General features: G+C 33.3%; 1 long non-coding RNA gene across 1 annotated transcript in view; it reads right to left on the reverse strand.

Moving 5' to 3' along the window:
• Positions 1–25,750, reverse strand: part of LOC141370617 (uncharacterized) — a 42,547-nt gene extending 16,797 nt beyond the window's left edge. The window contains exons 1-2 of the long non-coding RNA XR_012374808.1: positions 25,724–25,750; positions 11,591–11,666 (exon numbers count right to left, since the gene is read on the reverse strand). This is a non-coding gene — a long non-coding RNA (uncharacterized lncRNA). The remainder of the gene's footprint in view (positions 1–11,590; positions 11,667–25,723) is intronic.
• Between the last annotated feature and the right edge of the window lie 1,563 nt (positions 25,751–27,313).

Here is a 27,313-nt window from a genome sequence, read left to right on the forward strand (position 1 = left end):
AGATCAAGGGAGAAAATTTATGTGAAATACTCTAAAAAGCCAAATTTGTATTATTTATCCTTAATTGTGTGTTAAAATATCAATTATATAATTGTTACTATTCAAAACACTTTCACATCTAGTATCTCAATTAATTCTTACAACAATCTTTTGAGGAAAGCAGGGCAAGTACTTCTTAAACACAAAATATCTTCTGATGGCCTATTGAGTATAAGGTGCTATGCTAGAGGTTATAATTCTATTACCAAGTATGATACTGACTTCATCTCTCTTAAAGCTCATCATCTGGTTGAGTAATCATAGTGGTATTACAATAGAGACAATTAAAGCTCAGTGAAGTGAAGTTACCTTCCTAAGGCTATACAGTAAGACTAGGGGAAAAACAACTTTAAGCCTTCTGGTATAGTTCACTTCTAAAAACACCTTGAAGATGTGAAGCTAATGTCAGTCCAATGCTCTTTAACTTGCTCACACTGCTTTAACTTAGACCACACAGAAAATGAAAATGGAATAGATCCAATGTTAGAAACTATTGTGGGCATTCTAAATGCCTTGATGATATTTGGACTAGATGGAAGGAATAGAGTGAAAGAACTTTAAATCTTTTATGCTATATTCAGTAAACTATTTGAGTAGGGCTGCCTCAGATAGCTTCATTTCTGGCCAGACCACCCAAAAGAATGGAAGTCCTAATTATCTTCACCACAAATCTTCTTTTTGATTGAGTATGAATGGGATGATTTGATCTTAAGTGGAGATTATACACTATGCTATGTCAGTCAGTCTTCAAATAAGCTTAAGAGAAGCTTTTTAAAGAATATACATCATCAGTAGGGGGGAGTAGATTGGGAGTGTTTTTTTTTCCTTAAACTCAAAAATATTTCAATCATTTTGTTTTTGAATTGCTGCTTCTACTTGTGGTTGGAAACTGCAAGGAAAGAAATACCATCAGCTTGTTTATTAATGTCTTTAGTACATCTGTAGAAATAATAAAAGTTATTCAATCTTCATGAGATTTCTTGGCTCATGATGGGTGTACACAAGATTGAGAAACTAGAAGTATCAAAACTTCTAAAGATAGTCAAGTTAAAAAATATATGTACCATATTCTCAAGATAAGAATTGTGTATTTTAAACAATATGAGGGCGCCTGGGTGGCTCAGTTGGTTAAGCCACTGCCTTCGGCTCAGGTCATGATCCTGGAGTCCCGGGATCGAGTCCCGCATCGGGCTCCCTGCTCGGCAGGGAGTCTGCTTCTCCCTCTGACCCTCTCCCCTCTCATGTGCTCTCTCTCTCTCATTCTTTCTCTCAAATAAATAAATAAAATCTTTAAAAAAAAAACAATATGAATTAGAAAGAAATAATAAAGAAATTTAGAAAGATAGAAGGATAGAGAATAGTAAAGAGAAAGATGGAGAGGGAGAAAGAAAGAATGGAAGAATGGAAGGAAGGAAAGAGAGAGAGGGATGGAAGGAAGGAAGGAAGGAAGAAAGGAAAGAGGTAAAGAGGGAGGAAGGGAGGGAAAGAAGGAAAGAAAGTGAAAGAAGAAAGAAAAAAGAAAGAAAGAAAGAAGCAAAGAAAGAAAATATAAAAAGAGAAAAGGAAAGGAAAAAAATAAAAAGGAAAAAAGGAAGGAAGAAAAAGGAAGGAAGGAAGAATGGAGGAAAGAAGAAAACATAACATACTATATTAAAAGATGAGAAGTGCACATATTTGGAATACTTCTCTATGGCCAGGATCCATATTCCTATAAAACATGTAAAATATGTCAGATCTTACCAAATTCAAATGTTGCATTTTTCCACTATATATGGGTTCAAAATCCCATGGCTTAATAATAATAACAGTAATAATAATTTGTTGAGGGCTAACTATATACTATTCTAATCACTTTGCTTATATTAGCTCATTTAATCTTAGCAATAACCTCATGAGACTGGTTATATAAATATCTTCCATTTCACAGATGAAAATTAAAGGCACAGAGAGAGGTTAAATAACTTGATCTGGGTCACACAGCTAGCAACTTTTAGAGTCAAGCTGTCTGATTCCAGAGCTTACGATCTTAGCCACTAAGCATATTCACTAAATAGTATGCTTTTTCCATTATCTTCCAGGAAGAGAAGAAAATAGCCTGCCTGTTCAAGTGTTCTTACAGCTGGCTCAGTTCCTTGTTGCAAGAAAAGGTAAGCTAAGATCTGGGGGAGTTATCAGGGTTATACTGAGTTTGTAGTTTAAATACCCATGACTCCCCAAAAGATAATATATCTGTTCAGTTTTAATAACTTCCATTATTTTTATTATTGCAAGCGAGGTATATATTCTTCATGGACAATTTAGAATATAGATATAGAAAATTATAAAACTAAGGGTGCCTGAGTGGCTTAGTTGGTTAAGTGTCCTACTCTTGATTTCAGCTCATGTCATGATCTCAGGGTTGTGAGACCGAGCTCTGCATTGTGCTTCATGCTGGGCATGCAGCCTTCTTAGGATTCTCTCTCTCTCCTTCTTCCTTTGCCCCTCTCTCTCTCTCCCCCTTCTCTAAAAAAATATATAAAAATAACTGAAAGTCCCATACTCCACATCCAGCCAAAAATAATCACTATATATCTGTATGTACACACACACACATATGCACACACGTGCCCACAAAATCAACCATCTGCATAAAAGATGTGAGGCATAACTTAGTGATCATACATGTATATAAAAAAAAAACATCTAGGGTGTTTATCAACAGTAAGCACAATATGAGAAAGCAAAATGGTATGCTTTTGCTCCCAAGATGCTGAAGTGATCTTTAATAGAAGGAGAAGTTCAAGAAACAAGAAGCTAAGAGACCTGTTCTAGTTTATATTATTCCAACTACACCTGTAAAATTATGTTTAGTTATGGACACCACATAGGATATTGACAAACAAGCGTCCATCCATAAGAAAATGGGATAGTATAGGGGTATGAAGTCATGTCAGAGTAGGAAAAATTGATAGAGCATAGAACTTAGAATACTGGGAAGTCCAAGTGCCTTCAATTTCTGTCTTCAGATAGCTGATGAACCGTTACCTGAAATAGCAATAAAACCTGTATTACCACATAGCCCAAATTAGGAGAAAAATTTCCAATGTTTTTGAGGAGAACAAAGGTGGAATTAATTTCTTAGGAAATTAGTTCCTTGTCAGTGAAAGTGATCAAGCAAAGATAATGCACGTTCACTTGTTTAAAATGTTTCATAGGGGATTCAAGCTTTGGAGGAAAGCATTGAAGAGTCTTGCCTTAGGGACGCCTGGGTGGCTCAGTTGGTTAAACGTCTGCCTTTGGCTCAGGTCATGATCCGAGGGTCCTGGGATCGAATCCCACATTGGGCTCCTTGCTGAGCAAGGAGCCTGCTTCTCCCTCTGCCTGCCTCTGTCTCCCTCTCTCTGATAAACAAATAAAATCTTTAAAAAAAAAAGGGTCTTGCCTTAGTTCAATTTGGGCTGTTAAAACAAAAATACCATACACTGGGTGTTTAAACAATACAAATTTATTTCTCACAATTCTGGGGGCTATAAATCTAAGATTAAGTTTCCAGCATATTCAGTACCTAGTGGAGGCCCACTTTTCAATCCACAGATGGCACCTACTCACTTTATCCTCACATGGTGGAAAGAGCAAGGAAGTTTCCTGGGTCTCTTTTATACAGACACTAATCCCATTCATGAGGTCTATGCCCTCATGACCTAAATACATCCCAAAGGACCCACCTCCAAACACCATCACACTGGGGATTAGGTTTCAACATATGATATTTTGGGGGAAACATGTACCCATTCTATGTTCTCCTCTACCTTTGAGTCCATATATAAGTCTTGAGCCTTAGGATTTCAAAGACTTTAAAACTTGGGTGTGATCCTGGGCAAAATTGTGAAGGTAATCCATCTTAGTTTTCAATACCCCTTTCTGTTGTTGGGATCTTTCACTGTTACCTTTGGCTGTGAAATAGACCTCACTTTCACCTTCTCCAGAACTAGAAGCTCAGGTTCCTATTGGCAGGCCTCAGGCCCTGCTTTTTTCCCCCTAAATTTTTCCCCCTAGTCTTCTTTTCTATTCTCTTAGGTGCTAGCAATTCAGACAGTAATCCAAGCAAAGTGGGTTATAATGGGTTAATGGCTTTATCCAAACAGATATGATATTTGTATTCCATCAGTGACATCCCCCATGCAAACAATGAAAGGATGTAAGGCAGTTCAGAATGAAGTCAAACACCTATGGTGATTTCAGGTCCTGAAAAGAGGAATGAGGAATGAAAGTAACTTTTCCACAGGATGTGGGTTGTTGTGAGAACATTTTTTAAATGTAGTTTCTCTAACATATTTCCTCTACCAGTGAATCATAAGCAGAATGGAAATCCAGAGATAGCATCAAAATATCTAGGGGAAGTTTGTGGAATCTTCATCAACAGAGATGTATAAAAAGAGCATAAACTAACCTTTCTGGGATGATAATAATACCTCTGGGTATTACACTACTCAATGCCCTTCCATACACATAATTTCATATCAGTCTTTTAAAACTCTGAGGTAAGTAGGGTGGGAATAATTATTCTAATTTTACAAATGGGAAACTTGAGGTTCAGAGTATTTAAATAAGTGACTTACATTACTTATGCCTAATTAGGGATAGAAACAAGAAAAAATAAATTCACATATCCTAAAGTCATTGTTCAGGGATATTTTCTATGATGATAATTTTAAAAGTTACAAATAAATATTTATTGAATGCTTACTATACAATTAGTCCTGTATTAAGCAATTCACTCATATTATCTCATTGGATCTTTTGGAAACACTATGATGTAGGTATTATCATGCCAGTGTTACAGATGTGAAAACTGAGGTTTATAGAGATAGTGACTTGTCTCAGACTGCATAATTAGCAAATGGCATATATAGTATCTTAAGCCAGATTTGTTTGACTATTAAGTCCAAACTATTTTCTCTTCAAAGCCACCATCTGTGCATTATACTGGTCCTAGACTAAGGGTTGTTTACTTTTAAGCTCTGCATTCCAATTTGACCTTTTTAATCATTTGTTAAATTCACACACAATATTCATTTCTTAGTTTAGAAACTCAGATATTAGGCACAAAAGATAGAGAGCTTTAGTTTTTAAAACAGATAATACCTATGCAAAATGTATAATTGAATATATATTACTTAATATATAATTAATATAATAAAAGTCAAAGAATACAGAAGAGAATAGAATGAAAAGCAAGTTTCTCTTTAATCAGTGGATCCCCATCCCTGAGTTTCCCAGCAACACCACCCCTCATCCTTACTGTCCTCCTTCAAAAAGCAACCACTCTTAACAGTTTCTGGTTTATCTGCCTAAAGATACTTTATTGTTTTATTCACATAATTTTATGTATATGTTTATGAATATGTATATATGTATACATATAAATATACAACTGCACATGATATATGTGAACACATGAAAATGTCTATGACAAAAGGTAAAATTCCTAGAGGTGGAATTGCTGGAGCTCATGGTATATACATTTTGTTACTTTGATAGATATTGCTAAGTTCAGTTGTATAAGTTTAAGTCCTACCAACAATTTGTCAGAAAACCTTTTTCCCACAGCCTTTACAACAGAGTATGTAATCAAACTCTTTAAATTTTGACAAAATTATAGGCAAAAACTGGCATCTCATAATTTTAATTTGTATATATTTTCCTATTATCAATGTTGTATTACGTTTCATATGTTTAAAAGCCATTTGCATTTTTCTGAGTTGTCTAGAAATAGCTCTGCTTATTTTTCTATAGGGTTGTTGGCTTTTTCTTATTGATTTTTAGAATTTAAGGTATAATAAAGAAATAGGGCCTTGTCAGAGACATAGTTTACATTCTATTTCACCTTGTCATGTGCATTTTTGTCTTTATTTATGGTACATTTTTCAATGCATACAATTTAAAATGTTATAAAATAACATTTATTTAATCTTAATGGTTTTGAGGTTTTGTGTATTGTTTAAGAAGGTCTAACCAGTCTAGGATTACTTAAATACATTCCCTATGTCTTCTTCTAGAGCTTTTATAATAACTGCTTTTAAAAAGCCTGGTTTGTGAATGAATTATGACCAAACCACTCTGATTTCAACGATATATTATCTGAGTGATTTTAAATTTTTAGCAAATGTTTACGAAAAATAATTATAGAAATACATGTGTGATGGATTAATTTTAATTCAGTCACTTATTAGGATAGATTTAGTCAAAATTTGTGTAACATAGAACCACAAGGTAGACAAAGTAAACTTTGGTCAGAATCAGGAATGTGGAAAAATGTGGAGACAAAGAAAATACTTCTTACACCAGATAGCTAGAGAGAAATTGCATGTACATCTAATTGTAAATGAATGGTCAGGAATATTGTTGAAAGATGCTCAGTATTTCTCTTTTGTCATGTAGTGTGTTGCATCAGGATTGGGAGAGAAAATAAGCATAAGATGGTGGGATTTCTGCTATGCTCAAACTGATTTTCTTCCATACAGAGAAGTTCATCCTGCTGATAGAACTGCTTTCCAGAGATTAAAGATAAGGAATCTCACATTAAATTAAGGATACATAAAGCATGCATGTATTTCTCTCTGCTAAACTCTGAAGGGCTTGTCTGTTGGCAGAAGTGACCCATTATGACTTAAACAGATATCCATCTGCAATATATTAAATAAATGAGAGGCTGAAATTATTAACCCATGCTCAATATATTTGCCAAAACAATAGGATTTGAGAAAAGTGGATGCAGCTTTATTTCCCTGGGAAATTTCAATAATTCATTCATTAGATGAATACAAACCGAATTTTAATGCAATGTAACTGGTGGACAAGAGACTCAATCTCAGGAATGTGAAGAATGTTGCTTTATTTTCACATGCTTGGTGGTCTCTCTAAAAGACTTTTTTCTAAAGATGGTTAAATTATACACTTTTTTTCTTTAATCTTTATATCCATGGTAGAAGTAAGTTGAAAAACTGAGATTTACCTTTATAATTTTGCCTTATCATTCACACTAAAGATGAAGACCAGAAAATAGGAAGAATGTACACAGCTCCATGAATAGTTAAAGGGTGCTAAAACTGAAAAAAGAATTGTTTATGAATTTGCAACCACCTTCTCATTTTTAATAGCCTAATTCCAAACAAGATGTAAGAAAGTGATCAGATCACATGTGAACAGCAGGGAATGGGAACATCAGTGAAAAATATATGCGACAAGGAGGCTCATTGTATTGGGGATTGGCCCAGGCAAAGTTATTCAGCAGGTAAGGTGCTGTCTGCCTCAGCCTCTTTCATGCTGTCACTTGGCCTTTCCTGTGTCATCATGCTACAAATCTCTGTTACTATTGTTTAACATGTTAGTAGCAGTGAAGCCAACTTCTGCTAGGACAAAAGCTGCTGAATTAACACCACCTTAAATCACCACATTTTACATATATAAAAACTCAGAACAAAAACAGCAATGCTGATTCATAGTCCCAGTTAGGGAATAAGGCCAGGAGATTTCGAATAAAATGCAGTCCCCACAACTTCTTACCTTTGTGACCTCAAAGAAACATCTAAACCTTTTTGATGCTCAATATCCTCATTTGTTGATTAGGGGTATTTAACTCACAGGAATATCCAGATAATTAAATTAGAAGATATATAAAAATTGCCTAAATTGCTTAGTGTATAATATATACTCAATAAATGCTATTATTATTTGATTATCCTTCCTTCAATGTTGTGATGTGTACATGTCTAACCCAGTGCTTATCACACAGTGTGTGCCCAATAAATGTTAGTCAAAGCTGAAAGACATGTGATTACCTGTTTTATGCTAAAATGTTAATGACATAACAATTTAGTTTATTTGTTTTGGATGAAACAGATTATTTTCTTTATTCATATGAAGGAAGAATTCTTTTTTTTTTTTAGGATGAATTCCATTGGATGGTAATACCTTAACTCAAACTCATGAGTCACTAATAATACATATTCTAGAAATGTAGCTGGGAAGAGATACTACTTAAGATCAAGAGAGCTTTCGTTCATCCATCAGATCCCAACAGGAGCCTATATGATCAGAAGGTAGAATTGTTGTGATTAAGAATGTGGCCTTTGGATTTGAAATGATTTGGACTCAAGTCCTGGCTCTATCAACTTCTAGCTATGTGACCTTTAGTGTGTCACTTAATATTTCTGAGCTTCAGTTCAAACTCAATACATGTTATTTTTATTGCTGTTATTAGTTGAAATACAATACTGTCTTTAACATCACCTTTAAATACAGAACACAGAAATTCTCTAGTATAAGCAACCCCCCCAAAAATGGATCCAAATGAAAGAAATAACTCTCCAGAATCTCAATAAATTAAATAGAATACATCTCAATTAAAGCACAGATATCAAACATTATATATCTGCATCTCTGTGTATATACAGACACAAATCATGGTAAACGCGTTTCTTGATAATAACCATAGGTAGAAATGATGAAGAAAGATGAGGTCATTCTTTTTCTTTCTTTTATTTTTTTTGAGGGGGGTGGGGTGAGGCAGAGAGAGAGGGAGAGAGAAAATCTTAAGCAGGTTCCATGCCCAGCACAGAGCTCGATGCGGGGTTCGATCTCACAACCCTGAGATCAGGACCTGAGCCAAAACCAAGAGTTGGATGCTTAAGTGACTGAGCCACCCAGGTGCAAGGTGAGGACATTCTTAAGAGCAACAATTCCTTTCAGACACCACTAGTAATCTGAGATTCTTGTACAAACACAGCAGGATATAATATCCAGCAAAAGCACATACCAAAAGAACTCCATCATTCTGTTATTGCTGCCTTGGCATGGTCAGGAGCTAATCATATTTTAAAACACAAACATTTCTAATTAAGTGGTCTGAAAGCCAAAGGCCTTTTAGAAAGACCTTATTTAGTAGCACTATACAGTAAGTCTTAATGCTCTAGAATCTAGTACCTATCTATGCTTTACAACAAATACTTTTTGAATTTCCTTCTCACTAACCTTTGTATTCTGTTTACTTTTGTGTGAATATTTTTTTTCTGAAAGATATCAAATTTAAAGTGTTTTTCAAAACTAAATCTTTAGTGTTGATAGTCACAAGACGTGTCAAAACTGGAAAGAATCTTCTCTTCCCTTAGCAAATAAAATGTGATTAAATAGTGAGCATAAGGGGTAAAATAATAAATAACCTACATTCAGATATTATCACCTTATGAATTTAACCAAAAGATAAGGTATCAACCATCATATTTTTCCATTGATCCTATAAAATATTTTGGATCATATTCTTAATTTTGTCTCCAAATGTTACTGAGAGAATCTTTATCAGTATGTGTAAATGAACACAGCATAGTGATTCAATACAGTTTGTTCATGATAGGTCTGTGAGATCATTGAAGCAACTCTGCCACTTAATCAGTTCTTTAATTTCTGCAAATTAAGTACAAACTATAAGTTATCTTCATTTCACATACTAACCTACATGAAAGTCTACCTTCCAGAGCACCTCTCCTGTAGTAAATTCTGAGGCTAGAGACACAGAGATGAATAAAACATGATCCCTGCCCTAGTGGTTTTCAGAGACATTTGTAAACATGTAGTAGCAATATGGAAAGTCTTACAATGGGAATAAGTCTCAAGTTCTATGGAACCCCAGAAGAGGCAGCATTTTTTAATTGGATGAAAATTCTTAAAAGAAATAAGGAAAGGTGCTTTACAACAAAAGGACAAGATATGCAAAGGTAGATAAGTGAGAAATGAATGGGATGCTCAGGGAACTATAAACTATTCAGGAAGTGGCTGAACTCAGGGCCAGTTTCATGAGTATGTGACCTAAGTAGTTGCCTATGGCCCTCCACCCAGAAGGGTCTCATACTGATTTAATAACATGTCATCACCATTTTGAAATTGTTAATCATTTTTGAAAGGAGTTTTGCCCTGGCCCCACAAATTATAGAGTTTGACCTGGCTGCAGTGAAGGATGACTGTGAGGATAGTGTTGAAAAAGGGTGACTATGAGGATAGTGTTGAAAAAAGAGGCTGAAATTATGGTAGGCAAGGGCCCATTCATAAAGGTTAGTGTATGCTCTGCCAAAGAGTTTTGATTTTTCCTACAGATTGATAAAGAATCGCTAAAGAATTTTAGGCAGGTAAATGGCATAAGATTTTAATATTTTCCAAAGAATTTTCGGAGGACGGCATATATAGAAAGAATCAGAGGATGGGTGAGGGTGGAGGATGTTAGAAGAATATTAGAATAACCTGGTCATCCTCATGACTGTACAGAAGAATATTAAAATATTGAAGTCAAGGGGCACCTAGGTGACTCAGTCGTTAAGCGTCTGCCTTCGACTCATGTCATGATCCCAGGATGCTGGGATCGAGATCTGCATCTGGCTCCCTGCTCCGCCGGAAGCCTGCTTCTCCCTCTCCCACTCCACCCACTTGTGTTCCCTCTCTCGCTGTGTCTCTCTCTGTCAAACAAATAAATAAAATCTAAAAAAATATTGAAGTCAAGAGGTAATTAAAGGTTTGATGTAAAACAATGGCAGTGGAGATGGACAAATGATTATTCCCTAAAATTCACAGAGTTTGGGACAAAATACCAAAACTGACTGAATTTAATTATTATTGTGCAGGTCTGAGTATTCTGTTGATGAGTTAACAATATTTGTATGAGTAATGAAATAAATACATAAATAATTTGTAATTTATTACATATTAATTACATAAAATTTATTCTGGCCTTTATTTTACAAAATCATTACATTTTTATAATAATAATATCAGTTGTGTTCTGTTGACAGCAATACTAAATAAGACAGGGTGTCTTGAGTCATACTAATTTTTAGCTAGTTTTTCATTAATTTCAATTTGGAGAAACTTCCCTCAGCTGAAAGAGAGTAATAGTAAGTGGAATTATCAATACAATTCTTAAGATTCTTAAGTAATACTTAGATTAAAATATAAACCATTACCTCAGTTAGCATTTCTTGTATAATAAAAACTTAGTGATTTAGGACAACAATCATTTATTACCTCAAGATTTTGTAGTTGAACAGTTTAGGCTAGACCCTACTCATGATAAAATGGAACTACAAAATATAGTACCCAATTTTTTCAACCACAATCATGTACTTCACCTATCCTGGACAAAAACTGTAATGTTACATATGATAAAGCATTGTTGATACATATTACAAGATTTTTTTAAGATTTTAATTTTAAGTAATCCCTTACACCCAACATGGAGCTGAAACTAAAAACCCCCAAGATCAAGAGTCACAAAAAATGAATCATGGAACACATCAAAAACTAATGATGTAATGTATGGTGATTAACGTAACAATAAAAAATTGAATTAAAAAAAAAAGGATTCACATACTCTACTAAGCCAGCCAAATACTACCATATTACAAGATATTTTAACTTCACCACATAAATCTCCATGCCTTATACTGTGATTTTTATTATTTCCAATGCAATATTTAAATCTATAGGATATTGTATAATTTCTGCTTTCAAAATTTCCAATACTCACAAATTATAATATAACTTTATGGCAGTATGTTTGTCCAACCTGTTCAAATGTCTTTCATTCAAAACTATATCTTGACCTAAAAGGAAGAATAAGTCATTCTGTAGAGCAGTCTTTATAGAAATTGGCTTGGGCAATATTTGTGTGTGAATATTTTTTCTTGTGGTTGTGCAAACATTTTTCTTTTTTTAATGTAATTATTTTTGGAATATCACTTTTATTGCATATTTCTAAGCAGGTCCTTTCAATATAGAGAACCATTTCCTATTTAAAACATTTAATCCTGCTAAATATGAAATAGACAAACATCTGTTTTCTTAAAGCTCCTGTTCATATTATTAGTAACAAGCAACAGTTTCAGACCAAATAACAGCGAATAAATTCAAAATTAGTTTCATTTTCCACTAAAGACCACAAGTTGTTCTTCATTTAAAGATATTTTGTTATTTCACTTAATTCTTCTAGTGCATTTTGTATTTTGCCTAAATTAAATGTAATTATTTTAATAGCATTTAGTTGACATATCATCATGTGTCTAAGGATGGTTGTAAGGTCAACATTAATATATATTATATTAAATTAAAATTATCTATCTTTGGGAAGACCCGGAAATTATCATATATAATCTCAATTGTCAAAAGAAACTCTCATTATTATCAGCACAGTTGAAGCCATGTCTCCCAATAACAATTACAATATGTTCAAGATGTACTCTGTACATAGCACAAAAAAAGCCTCTGTATTTTCAGCCCAAATTTTGTCTTGTATACTTTTCTTTAACCAAAGTTGTCAGCATCATTAATACAGGCTCACCCTCAAGAATGATTTAAATCTTAGCTTAAAATTGAAAATGGTTTATTTTACGCTCTCTTACCTGTAATCAAAACCTGTAATTTTATATTAAATGTTATTTATTCATCATAAATTTTCCCTCCTATAATCTAGTTGTGCTCAATAAAATTCACTTTTAAAATTTCACATGATTTATTTTCTTACTTTTTAATCTATTAAATTAAAAATACCATTTTCAATTTTTCATCCTAGATAGTGACCATTTACTTTATTCATTTTTATCCATTTTATAGGTTTAGACAACAGATTTCAAAATAATATCCAACAAATCTAAATTTCTGTTTTTTCTATAGTGTGCACAATTATGTTTGCTTAATTTTGGACACATATTATTTTAAGAACATCGTGACTGAATTCTACACTTGCCTTTACTTGTCTTTGTTGAACTATAATTATTGTTGGGTTTTTTTTCATTTTTCCTCTGTTATGGAAGTTGCATATATACAAGTGACATTTTGTATTCATTTAACTGCAAATCTAACTGCCTCAGAGACATAAATATTTTTATTAATCCAAGCCGACCTTAAGGGTTGGTTGTAAAGTGAGCAGTAACAGTGATAAAATACATTGTTTTTGAATGGAGAATACAAAGCCATTTTCCAGTTATTTCCAGTTATTTCTCCATTTGAAAGAACTTTAGTGCAAAATGAATTAAGTGTCTGCTATGCTCACCTAATTGGTAAAATATAGAGCATTAATTAAAATTGTATTATGCTTTGTAAGAAATATTCATATGACAGCCATTTTTCATGACCATAATTCAATAAATATAGTAAAGATTCAGAGGTTTCATGTTCCAATTTTCTGGATTTCATGAATGTAATTTTTTTTCATTTTTTAATGGGCTGGACATAGTTGCATTTATTACTTCTGAGTTGTGAATTTGATATGAATATTTTTCTTTTTTGTTCCATTGGTTTGATCAATAATTAAATTTCCACATAAAAAATACCAAGGATTTCATCTGACCTTTTCAAATTGTGAACTTGATGAGAATAATATCCTCGCTCAAAGTCTTTGTTTTGATGAGGAGTTAACTTTACATTAAATAAAGAATATATAATGTCCTGCCCTGTTGATGAATTTTGCAGGAGTTATGCTCAAGAGAAATCTGCTCACTTTCATTATTTCTATTTAAAAAAAATTAAACACACAATATCGTTATTTCTTTTTATATTTATTTTATATTATTTATTTATTTTCTATGTTCCACTTTTATATTATCTGTTTTCATTATCTGAATATTTCCTTATCTTAATAATCTGAAGGATTAAAAAATACAGTTGTATCCAAAGGGTACAAAATTTGAATATATTTTTATCAAAAATGCAAATTTAACTAAATATAAAAATCAAAAATTAAAATATTTTGTTTTTATTTGTTTCTAAATATTTTAAATAATTTATTGAATTGAAAATATTATGAATTATAATTAATAATGTCAAAGTTAATAGCTTAGTTATTAAGATAAATCTGATGTTCTTTTATTTAATTTTCTAAACTCTAAATTTCTAAAACTCTAAACCTTATTAAATGATTTTATAAAGAAAAACTGTATTTCTAATATTCATCTAGTTGTTAAAATAAAGAATCAGTATCATGGATGATTTACATATCTACATATATAAATATGTGAGTAATGTGAGTTATTCAACAGTACAAAATTTTCTTCAGCTTATATATGTGCATACTGTGAGAATCATGAGTACCTCTACAATAAGGGATTGGAACATGAAGGGTAACAAAAAAATTGCATGTTTAGCACCACTAAGAAATGATTCTTTGTTATGCAAGAATCTATGCCATTGATAACAGATGAGAAAAGGATGTGAAAGATAATTTACCATTTCACCTATCTTTGTACTTTGGCTGCTTAAATTCTCCTCACACCCTAAAGTAGTGCCCTTCTCCAACACTGGTACAATCTATAAACCTTTATGTTATTTGAATGCAGTCATCATTTGGTTCAAGGATATAGTGTAAAGGATGTGAAGGAGAATTTCCCTGGGGTCTCAAGAGTGCTAGCTGTAAGAATAGATTCTGGAGTTATTAGTTACCCTATGCCAGAGCTTAGCACTGGATCTTGAGTGATAGAAAGATTCATGTATTCTTGTGTAAGACTGTTGAATCACAGACCTGTACCTCTGAAACAAATAATACATTATTTGTTAAAAAAAAAAAAAAAGAAGAAGAAAAAGATAGCAGGAAGGGGAAAATGAAGAGGGGAAATCGGAGGGGGAGAGGAACCATGAGAGACTATGGACTCTGAGAAACAAACTGAGGCTTCTAGAGGGGAGGGGGGTGGGGGGATGGGTTAGCCTGGTGATGGGTATTAAAGAGGGCACGTTCTGCTTGGAGTACTGGGTGTTATGTGCAAACATTGAATCATGGAACACTACAGCAAAAACTAATGATGTAATGTATGGTGATTAACATAACATAATAATAAAAAAAGAAGTAAAAAAAAGATTCATGTATTTTTAATAGATTTCTTTTTGTGTTTTGGATATGTATGCAGCTCTATAGCATAGATCCCAATATCTAAGTATATTACAAATGTGCAAAGGTGGAAAAAAGATATTTACAGTATAAAAATGACAAAATCTCCTGAATTGGATACTAGGAGTGAAAGACACATTGGAAATTATTTCGACAGCTGTTTAAGTCCCTGGATGAACTACGGTATCATTAATCAAGATGTGGAATACAGAAGGTAGAACAAGTTTTGGGCAAAGACAGTGATTTCAGTATTGAACATGTTGAAGAAGAACTGACTCTGTGATATCAGGGTAGAAATAACCAATTTGCTGTTGGAAGTAGAGTATAATGTTCATAAAATTTAGACTTTGATAAAAGAAATATCTTAGTTAATCAGGGCTAGAAATTACAATACAGACCATATTGGCTGACAAATTTGGGTGGTATTTTTCCCATCCCTTATTACTTAAATATTTAATTAGAGGAATAACAGGAACAATGCATTTAACAATATATAAATGTGGCAATATAACATAGGAATCTGTGTGTTTCAGTGAAAATAGCAGCAAAAATATTTATCCAACTTTAGATATTAATTTATGCCCTCCTAATTTTACTTCTACACACCAAGCAAATCAATTAGCTTCTGTGAACCTCCGATTCTTCATCTAAAAAATGAAGTTAATATGCACCTCTATCAGTTTAGATTATTTTTGCTTGAAAATAACAGGAAACACTGGCTCTAATAGCTTAGAGAGTATGATATGTATTATCTGACATAACACAAAATCCAGAGATAGGGTGGCTCTAGGATTAGTTCATTCAATGGCGTGGTGACACCATCAAAGACCAAGGTTTTTGCTAAAGTTTTACTCTGCCATTCCAAGCATTTAAGTTTAGGTCTCCTCATGAGAGCAAGATAGTTGTGGCACTTTCTTTTTTTTTAAGATTTTATTTATTTATTTGAGAGAGAGAGAATGAGAGAGAGAACACGAGAGGGGGGAGGGTCAGAGGGAGAAGCAGATTCCCCACCGAGCAGGGAGCCCCATGTGGGGCTCGATCCTGGGACTCCAGGATCATGACCTGAGCTGAAGGCAGTCACTTAACCAACTGAGCCACCCAGGCGCCCCAGTTGTGGTACTTTCAAGAATCACGTACAGACATGGAAATATCCATAAGAACAAGAATAAGAGGGCCTGTTTCTTGTATTTATCTGTTTTCTTTTTATTTAATCACTGAGGAATGTTTTCCAGAATGCTCCCTAACAGACTCTCTCAGGTCTCACTGATCAGAAGTGCATCATATGCCTGTAGCTAGACCAATTACTGACCAGGAAAATTACATCACTAATCTTGCCTAGACATTGTCATTCATCCCCTGGATTAGAAAAAGCACTGACTTCCCTTAAATTTAAAAGCTCAATAAGAAAAGTGATACCTAAAAAAAAATTAGGGTTCTTTTAGAGGGGTGGAAGGGGAAGGCTGGATTGATGTTGGGTATGCAATCATCAGTGTCCAATATAATGCCTTGGAATGTTTTTGGAGTATTAAATAAAGCAAGATTTATTAACATATTTGGCATATAATGACAAACAAATTACTTTAAGACTCATGGTAGCAGAATTAATGTTCGTGAGAAAAGCAGCTGAAGATTTCTCTAGCATCATCATCCAAAATGATTATGGGGGGCACCTGGGTGGCTTAGTCAATTGAGTGTTGGATTCTTGATCTGAACTCAGGTCTTGATCTCAGGGTTGTGATTTCAGGTCCTGCATTGGGCTCTATACTGGGCGTGGAGCCTACGTTAAGAAAATGATTATGGAGATAACATCATACCAGGTACAAAGAGGGTTTGTACAATGTGGAGGATACATTGCAATTAATCTGATTAAGCTTCGCTCTTGCTTTAGATATTCCCAATCTCTGGATGCTATGATGGAAAGCAACATTCAATAAGCTAAATACAAATTCAGCAAAGCCTGAGACCAATTTGTTGCATCTGATTATGTGTCTTAAGCAAGTCAGTATTCATGGGCTACTGACGTGTATGTGTGCATTAAGATCATTTTATCGTTGATGCATCCACATTTTTCCCATCATTCACTTGTTTTTTTAAACCACACATAAAATCAGTGTATACACTGATCAGAAAAAATTACTTGTTTCATGCAAAAGAGCAAGAAAGTCACTGAGCTAAGTTTCAATGATGTTCAGGCCATATGAGTGTGCTGTGGTATTTCATACAAGTAATATTGAGGAAAACTGTCCTCCCATAGCTGATGCTGGTAAAAATCTCACATGCTCTGCCTTGGATACGTAATACATTATATGTTTTCTTTGACTCCTTAGATTAGACAAGCACCAGAGAAGTAAGGAAAAAGGCAGATAACCCACAGATTTTCTGAATTTTCTGTATTGACTGATTTGAATAAGAACACAAGTGCAAAAGGCAAAATTTTACAACTGCAACCTAAAATTTATCCCATTCAGTTTCTGCAAGCAGAAAACTACTTACATGACATTTGCAGAGGATTAGGGGTTTGGATTAGAATGTGAGTTCATATACGTAAATATATAAATATATGTATATTACATAAATAATAACTGCGCATTGTATAATATATTGTACTGTCAAAGTATTATTTATATGACTAACTTCTATACTTAGAGAATACAATCTCTCTTCTGTGATAGCCAAAAAGTTCTGATCTGACTCCAGAAATAAAAGATGCCAAAACTTCTCCTCAGCAGTAAGTTGCAAATTGAATTTAATGTTCTTTATCCTTGAGAGAGGTTTTTAACAACAAAAAGCTTTAATATCACTGTTGGTAAATAAACAAATAAGTACTCTTCTTAAAGCACTATCCATATACCTGAACTGAAACAAAGTCATCTCTAAATCAAGAAGGCTAACAATCATGACATTTCCTGTGTATCCTGGGAAAATTCCAACAAAGATTAGTTTTCTGGAGGGCAGCTCATTTTTGCATTTTCCCAAATTCTGGAAAAGTGAACAATGTAGATTGCTTCTGGGTGAGTTTGCTTTGTTAAATAGATAATATTGTTCATAACGTGCTAGTGGAATTAATTTTAACTGGTATGGTATGGTTATGTATTGGTGTTGTATGGTTAAAAGTTAATAAAAACCAGGTATGAGTCCCATAGATGCCTTAAGGTTTCAATGAGATAATATAAGTTAAAATTTCTAGAATAAACCTACTATATAGTAAATGTTCAATACATTTTTTCTCCCTTCCAAGGTCACTTAAATTAGGAAGGGTTTATTTTACTCTATTATTAATAGTTATTTAACCACTGTGATGGAACAAAAATTTAGAAGCTTATGATCTAAAATTTGAAGAGTTATAAAACAAAAGCCAAGGCAATTTTTGGAAGACCAAAATACATGTTTTCTTTTCTACATGTTTCCTATTCAATTTCCAGCAACAGTAAAGGCATCTTTTGAGTAAACAACCCTGTTGCAGAGTTGACTCAGACTTAACTTCCTCAGTAGGCAAACTCCTTCCCTTTTTGCTAGCCTGGGATATGTCAGGGGCATTCCGAACAAGGGGACATTAAAACTATATCCACCTGGGGAAAATCAGAAACCCTAGCTTTCTCTGCTAGATGGGAAGCTAAGCAGTGGGCACAGAGCAAGAATATCTAATTAATCTGTTTTTCCAATCTTGGGAAATGAGGATTTGAAGCATCTCTTCTTTCCTCCATTTAATGCTTATTATAAACTCCAAGAGACAAGAAACTACTCTCGGATCAATTATTTGAGCTTGCAGGACTTTTGGAAATATAAGTCCCTTCCACTCCATAATATCAGAGAAGAAAATAATTCCTGATCTTGAAAGCAGTACAAAATTGACCTCACCAATGCCTATAACCCAGGCAGGCATACTTTGAAACCAGGAAGGTGACAAATAACTTTCAATATATCCAATTACTTCATTGGCTTGCCTGTAATTTTCTTTTTATATACTTGTAGAGAATATGCGACATTTAAAATTAATATTTTTGAACAGCTTGCATCATTCACACAGATGCCCTGGTAAGAATAATTTAATATATTCTCGGTGGGTGGATTTCTTTCTCTCTCTTTCCCTTCTCCTTCTGTGAAACATCTGTGGGTGATCCTTCTAAATAAAGAGGGCTAACTAGTCCACAAACATAAGATGAAGTCCTCTGTGCCATATTATATATGCTCAGCTGTAATGTTTTTGTTTATTTGTAAAATATGTCACATGGTAAATGATTGACTTATGATGATTTCAGAGTAGGAAATAATGAAATTGTCTCAGCAAAGTAATTTGAGAATACAAGCATTAGGACAATAGGACCAATCCCTGGTCAAGCCAGGGTAGCATTTGAGTTAACCTAAGGGTCTATAGATGCTAGCCTATTGTTGTTCTATGCTAATACTTCTTTCCAAAAAGTGATCCTGCAACCAATAATTGCAGCTTTTTAAACTTTACTGTTCTTTTTTTTTCAAACACATAATAATCCCCACTCCTTACTGTTATCTACACAATTCTTTACTATCTATAAACCCTTCATTGTTCAGCTGAAGTCCCGTCTCTTCCAGGATGCTTTCCCTGATTACTTTAGCTCACATTACTCTCTCTTCTTTTTGAACACCCATAACACCAATAATCTAAGCTTCGACTTTGTTTTTTTAATATAACCTCATGCTTTGTAGTATTGGTTTATACTGATTCATGAATTGTTCAGTACTTATTAATGCATATTTATTTTGTCTTTTCACATATGGTGTAAGTACTTCAAGGACAAGTTTCCTAATATATGCTTATTTGTGTCCTACAGCACAGGGGACAATGGACCAGGACCATGCCTGTGGTGTTCACTTAATAAATTTATGTTAAATAGAAGTGGAATAAATCTCATGTTGTCAGATGTAAAGATTGTTTAATTCTTCAGTTTTTTTACAATCTAACATTTTAGCTGATAACAAAATCATATGATCATCTCACTAGATGTAGAAAAAACTTTTGACAGCATTCAACATCCGTTCATGATAAAAACTTTTTTAACAAAGTGAGTTTAGAGGCAATATATCTCAACATAATAAAGGATCTCATTTTGTGATAACTTTTCAATTTCCTCTCAGCAAAAATATGGAGGCAAAGTCCAATTTTTAATTGCCAGAGACTATTTTACCATTTACTTATCCAGATGTTAGCAAGAAGTGTTGACACTGGAAAGCTTGGAATACATGTTTCTGCATATAAACTCAAATTTAAAATAAGGGGGGAATATGTGACAATATACTATGTGGTGATTATGAACCACACGGGAAAAGTCTCTTCACAGATCCTTTGTCTTCTCTTTATTTTCTCCTGGAAATTTAAGAAAATGCTATGTGGGTATATACAAATCAAAGACCTGATTATCATTGGCATTTCCTGTTCATGCTCAATTTTAACTAACACAGTTAACTTAACTCCCCATTTCCACTACATATTATTTCTAATCTATATAATTCTTCAGTTAGAGTAGGAGTGATCTCTCCAAACTTTCCTGGGAGTGTATAATACCAGATAGCAGGCCATCTGCTGTACCTTTCTTCAAAAGTGGTCCACAGGCTCTATACTGCATGTTTGTAAGCTAGACTATCATATGATGAAGGATTTCAGATATTTTAAAATAAGTATGTTCCTTTGGGGCATCTCTAATGTGGCTGTAACTTCATAAATTCAGATCTATAGCAAATAGTGCTGCGATGAGTTCTCACAATATAAGAACTGGAAATCCACCATGAAAGTAAAACACAAATTATTGTGGCATATTCCCTTAACTGTGTTTGGAGTTAGTTAATACAGAGAAAACTGCCAGAATGTGGTGGAAGGGAATGTAGGATCACTTGTAAAAAACTTGATAGAGTTGTTTTTCCCTTTTCATTAATTTGTATTCCACAAAGGAGAATGTGCTACTGTTTTGTTTTTGTTTTTATATTCTCATTTCTATTTTAAGATCTCAGGGTGAGAAAGGAGAACCTTATATGTCAAGATTCTTCCTTCCTCCCTTCCTCCTATTCTTTCTTCTTTCTTTCTTTCTTTCTTTCTTTCTTTCTTTCTTTCTTTCTTTCTTTCTTTCTTTCTTTCTTTCTTTCTTTCTTTCTTTCTTTCTTTCTTCTTCTTTCTTTTCTTTTCCAGCATTGTTAACATACAGTGTTCTATTAGTTACTATAGAGAACAAACTGATGGTTACCAGAAGGGGAACTGGTCAGGGGATGGGTTAAATAGATGATGGGGATTAAGGACTGCTCTTGTGGAAAGCACTGGCTCATGTACAGAATTGTTGAATCATTATATTGTACACCTGAACCTAATAGAGCAGAATCAGTTTTTTGGTTTGTCTTTTTTTTTCTTCATGTTTTTTATTTCTTAAATTCCATATATGAGTGAAAAATCATATGGCTTTGGTCTTCCTTTGACTTATTTTTCTTAGCATTATACTCTCGAGATCCATCCATGTTGTCACAAATAGCAAGATTCCATTCTTTTTCTATAGTGAGTAATATTCCATTGTATGTATGTGTGTGTGTGTGTGTGTGTATAACACACACACACACACACACAGAGCAAGAATATCTAATTACCTAATTAATCAGTTTTTCCAGTCTTGGGAAATGAGGATTTGAAACATTTCTTCTTTCCTCCATTTAATTAATGCTTATTATAAAATCCAAGAGAGAAGAAGCTACTCTCAGATCAATTATTTGAGCTTGCAGGACTTTTGGAAATATAAGCCCCTTCTACTCCGTAATATCAGAGAAGAAATTTCATCCCTGATCTTGAAAGCAGTACAAAATTGACCTCACTAACCACCCATAACCCAAGCAAGCATACTTTGAAACCACGAAGGACAAATAATTTCTAATATATCCAATTAGTTCATTGGCTTGCCTGTGATTTTCTTTTTATATACTTGTAGAGAATATGCCACATTTAAATTAATATATATATTATATATGTGTATTAACATATAATATAATATGAATATATAAATATAAATATATATACCACATCTTCTTTATCCACTCATCTATCGATGGACACTTGGGTTGCTTCCATAATTTGGCTATTATAATTGAGCTGCAATAAACATAGGGGTGCATATATCCTTTTGATTTCATGTTTTTGTATTCTTTGGGTCTTTATACACCTAACTGTACACAGCCTATAAAAGTATTCTAAACTTTCTATAGTTTATTGCTAAAATATAGATTATGCTGTTATCAAGCTAAAAGCATCCAAGGAGATAAAAGATAACAATTCATATTCCACATTTAAATTATTTTTATTAATTTGAAAAAAAATCCTAATTTAAGAAATACTACAGAAATACTAAATCAGAGTAGGGCTTTTGGACTAAAGAAAAGGTTTCTTCACACAAATTAATAATTATATCCAATATATTAGGGAATTTCAGAAATAATTAACTTAATGAAAATTAATATATAATATGGAAAGTATGGATCACTTCAACTTTACCCTGAGTATATTATGGTCATAATCTTTGTTATCAGGCAGGATCAATAAAGGATAAAGCTACAATACCCTGAAATTCTAAAATTCTAAGATCTAGTATTGAAATGCAGAGGAAAAGAGAAACGCATAGTAAAATTAAAATTTTTTAAACCCCCAGATCTTTGGAGTTAATAGACCTTATGTACCTTTTTTTGAAAGATTTTATTTATTTATTTGACAAAGACACAGTGAGAGAGGGAACACAAGCAGGGGGAGTGGGAGAGGGAGAAGCAGGGCTTTCCACCGATCAGGGAGCCTGATGCGGGGCTCGACTGCAGGACCTGGGATCATGACCTGAGCCGAAGGCAGACGCTTAATGATTAAGCCACCCAGGCACCCCATAGACCTTATGTACTTTTTGAGGTTAATATAAAATATACAATATGATAATTTCATCATTATTAAAGATACTGCTAATTATTTACTGTTTTTTGAATTAAATGAAGTAGCTCAAATGTCTTAGAATCTAGATGTTGGGAGACTGAGAACAAGGTACTGGTTAATAATGAGGAAATAAATATTTCAATATAAAAATCAATAGAAGTATATGAACTTCTAAAAGTGAATAACTCAAAAAAACATGCTTAACTCTTAGAGAATTTCATTGAATAGTGCCCCCCAAATAACCATTTAATGGAAAATAGCATTCAAAACAAGAAAAAAAAAGGAAAGAAATTGCTGGTGCTTCAGACACATCAAAAATTCAGGGAATGTCAAAGACCTAAAGTCTATTGAATGCATGTATTGTGACCTAAAATAAGGTTTAGGTTTGTTAAATTCAACTTTATTACTGGGGTAATATATTACAGAGCTATATACACAGATGCATGCACACGTGCCTCTACAAATTATACAAGAATGGGAAATGAAAGTAACTAATGGTGGCCAGTTTACAAATGATTAACTAGGCTAATATTATCCACAGGTGATAAAGTTGTTATTGTCAAGTCAAAATAATAACTATAAATCAAATATAATTCCAAAGAAACAGAACATGGAAACTTCAACACATACAAAGATAAAATCAACAGACACAAGGAAATCGTTAGAGTGAAAGCAAAACTTTAAGCAAAATTTTGGAGCAGAAAATTTCTATTATAAAAAATAACTTGCACTTTTTCATTTTGCTGAATTTTCAAAGGCTTTCTAAAACTCTTGTGTCATTTGACCCTCACAAGAATCCTGTGAGATAAGCAGGGGTGCAATCATTATATTTGTTGAACATAATTTATATATACAAAAAGAAAAAGCTGATTTTTTAAATGAGCAAACTTACAATAAAAAGCACAATATAAATAAAAGCAAAATTTGGGAAACAGATAATCATGGGTTAAAAAATAACATTTCACAAGACCATAATAGAAGAAGCACTATAAAATAATGGTGAACTATGGTAACATGACGTAGATTGAGTAAGATAAAACAGGGTTTGGATTCTGCCTCTGCTACTTATTTGATGTGTGACCTTGGAGAAGCTACTTATCTCCTGAACCTCAGCTACCTTATGCTTAGCACAATGTAATATCCCACAGAAAGGCAACCAAAATAAGCATAAGTAAATGTTAAAGATGCTATGTTAATGGTTTTTGAATTAGCTTAAATAACTGTTTTGAGTAAAGACATAGGGAAAGGAGAATGGGACATCTAGAGAATTACACAGAGATGTGGCTAATTGCAGTTCTGCACTTCATGAAAAATTGATCATAAAGGAGATAATTATTATACCTGGTCTAGTGTCTGAGACCTAATAGAGGTTCAACAAAAGATAGTTGTTGCTGTTGTTGTTATTTATTATCCACCTGAAAGTCCTTCATCCTTAAAACCCATCTCCTCTTAACCTTTTTTAGACTCATCCTCCACACAAAATTGTGTGCTCCTTCCTGTCTCTCCCATAACACCCAGCTATTCCTTTATTATCAGACTTACCATTGATTTATACTAATCAGTTTTCTTGTATTTTTTCTTCACTAAGACTGATTTCTGAGATCAGGGATTTGTTCTGCTTCATTTATATCTCCATCATATATCACAGTGCTTGGCACATCATAGATCCTCAATAAACATTCATTAAAATAATATGCAGTGACTATTCTCAACAACTTCAAGGATAAGTTTAAGCACCTTTGGGACCTTGGAATTGTACTCTAGGCTTCATGATGTTAAGTCACCAAAATTTAGGAGTACATAAACAACAGAACATATTGATATTTAATGTGTTATTCATATATCTAAAGTTGCAAGAGAAAAAAAGTTAGAAGGGTTTTAAGTACCTCGCATTTGTCCCTCTATACTCAAGAAATCTTTGTAATAATAATGTAAGAGACAAAATAAGAAACTCTGAACAAAGATTCCACAGAGGGCCCTTACATTCTTAACATTCTGCTATATCACTGAATCACTGAGGTACAAGGTTGTAAAATTGTAAGGAGATAGTGTATGGAAAGTGTTTTAACAAAATGCCTGAATTATATCCAGGATTCAATAAATGTTTATGGGGAGCGAGGGAGAGAAAGGGAGAGAGAGAGAGAGAGAGAAGGAGGAGGGGGAGAAGGAGAAAAGGATATTTGATGGAAGGAAAAACAAGAGTTCAATCTCAGTCTGGTCTGGGGTGACCACTGTTAGTCCTTCTCTGCCTTCCTTGAAGGAATTTTAAGAGAAAGTATAAGCACTTCTTAAATATGAGGAATCATTAAAATTACTATTATGAATGTTATTGAAGATAACATTATGAAGATGTAATGAATTTTATTGAAGAAGAGTTTTTGAATTGAAGATGAAATTTTTAGAAACCTTGTTTCTGGTTAATTAGGTGTACTGAAGGAAAAATTTAGTTTGAGAATGCTTAAACATTGTCACAATTTGATTGTGAAAGGTAACATTTGAGCACTTGTGGAAACCGTTTAAACAAATAGCTAAAAAAGACATCAACCTTCAATGAATGCTCTATATACTGTTTGTTGAAACTATGATTATTATATTCATATTTTAACCTCTATTTTTCATATATTCACAGGAAGCATTCAATGCCATATGAGAAAGAGAGCCTGCTGCAAACATTTAGAGTAGGATGGCTTTTGAACCCTACTAGCTTAATGTTTGTTTTTGCATATTGCATTGTACCCCGCAGCCTGCACAGAAAATGGTAAGCTAAGAAATCCTAAAAAATGAAATCTGCATTCTAGTAAATATGCAAAGGTTGAGATGGTCATTAAAAATATTCTTCAATCGTCAGTAAAATTCAAGTTAAGTACCTTTCTGTTATGGGGCATTCATCCTTTTTCATGAAGTGCAGAACTGCAATTAGCCACGTCTCTGTGTAATTCTGTAGATGTCCCAAACAGTAAAACCCATTAGAATGGGCCAAGATCCTTGGACTTACTTCTTCTTTCCCTATATCTTTACTCAAAACAGTTATTTAAACTAATTCAAAAACCATTAGCATAGCATCTTTAACTCTTTCTTAAGCTTATCTTGGTTGCCTTTTTGTGGGATATTACATGAGTGCTAAGCATTGTGTGACAAAGGAGGTATCTGGTTTTTGGAAGGAAAATTGTTGAGACTTTGAATCAGAGTATTTTCACATCCTCTTAGAGTTCTAATGGAGTTTGATCCTTTGCTTGCTTTGATATGTAAATAGAGATATTGCTTTCTCCCAGGGGACCCTGGAGATCTGCCAAAGCACATAACAGTAAGATATCCTTCAGGATAGAAACTGAGTTGCCTAGAACAGCATAGAAAGCCACATTTGTGTTTGGGCTTCACAATAAAATGCCTTTGTTAATAGTTTTTACTTCCAATATAAATGTTTATATATTTATTCAGCTTGTCATTCTAGTTAGCCAATAGTTAGAAAACAACAGTTTTGCTCTTCTTTTTCCTGGTGCTGTGTTACTAAACTTATAGCTTTCCTTTGAAGATGCTATTTATGTTTCCTTTGATATATTCCATAAAAAAATCTGTTATTTAAAGAACATTTATCTTTGTTGAAAATTGGAACATAGTTTCAGCTATTTATTTCTGTGAAGAGAATACTGAAATGGTAAAATTGCTAATCTATAGGGAGAAAGAATAATTTCCACCCTAGATGTTATGCATATCACATTTGGAAAGGAAAAGGGAAGCTGAAAACAGCTTTGTCCTTTAATCATATTTATTTTTTACCTTTTAGCTTCTTACATGGTTCTCCCTGCTCCTAACATATGTTTTAAAATGTAGAATTAGTGCTAATCTTTCATATGAAAGCTAATATTATATTTAAAAACCTTGCCAGTTCTATAATTAAGACATATTTATCCACCTTAACAGTGTGTAACCAGATAATTATAGATTGATTTATAAAGAATTTTTTTTAATTTTCATAGAAGACAAGCATTTATTGCTGAGTCACAGATGCTTGAAATGGAAAGAGAATTCCAAAAATGTAAGATAAAGCAAGAGCAAGAGATGGCACTGCAGGGTCCTTGCAAGAGAACTATATATATATAAAGATATTTTCTTTTGCCATTTTTAAGGAAAAGAGTATGCAAATTACAAATTCAATTTCAAGCTATTTAAACTGATAAGAAAAATTTACCCATTGGGCTTTTTAATCTAATGTGTTTTTTCCATTTTCTTATAAACTGGGATGTTTTAAATTACTATAAAATGATAACACAAATTTTTTTGCATCATACTTTTATATTAAAAACAATATTTCCTGAGACCAACATTCTCTTAAAACCACGTTGCATTTTTGGATTTCCTTATAGCTCACATTTGGTGCCCGATGACACAATCAAAAAACATATGTCTCTTTGCAGTCACTGTGTTTTCTTGGAAGAAAAGTACTTACAGGTCTTTGG

The sequence above is a fragment of the Callorhinus ursinus genome, unplaced genomic scaffold (assembly GCF_003265705.2).
Source record: "Callorhinus ursinus isolate GAN/ISIS: 27379988/994484 unplaced genomic scaffold, GSC_fseal_2.0 scaffold40, whole genome shotgun sequence".
In the NCBI taxonomy this organism is placed as follows: Eukaryota; Metazoa; Chordata; class Mammalia; order Carnivora; family Otariidae; genus Callorhinus; species Callorhinus ursinus.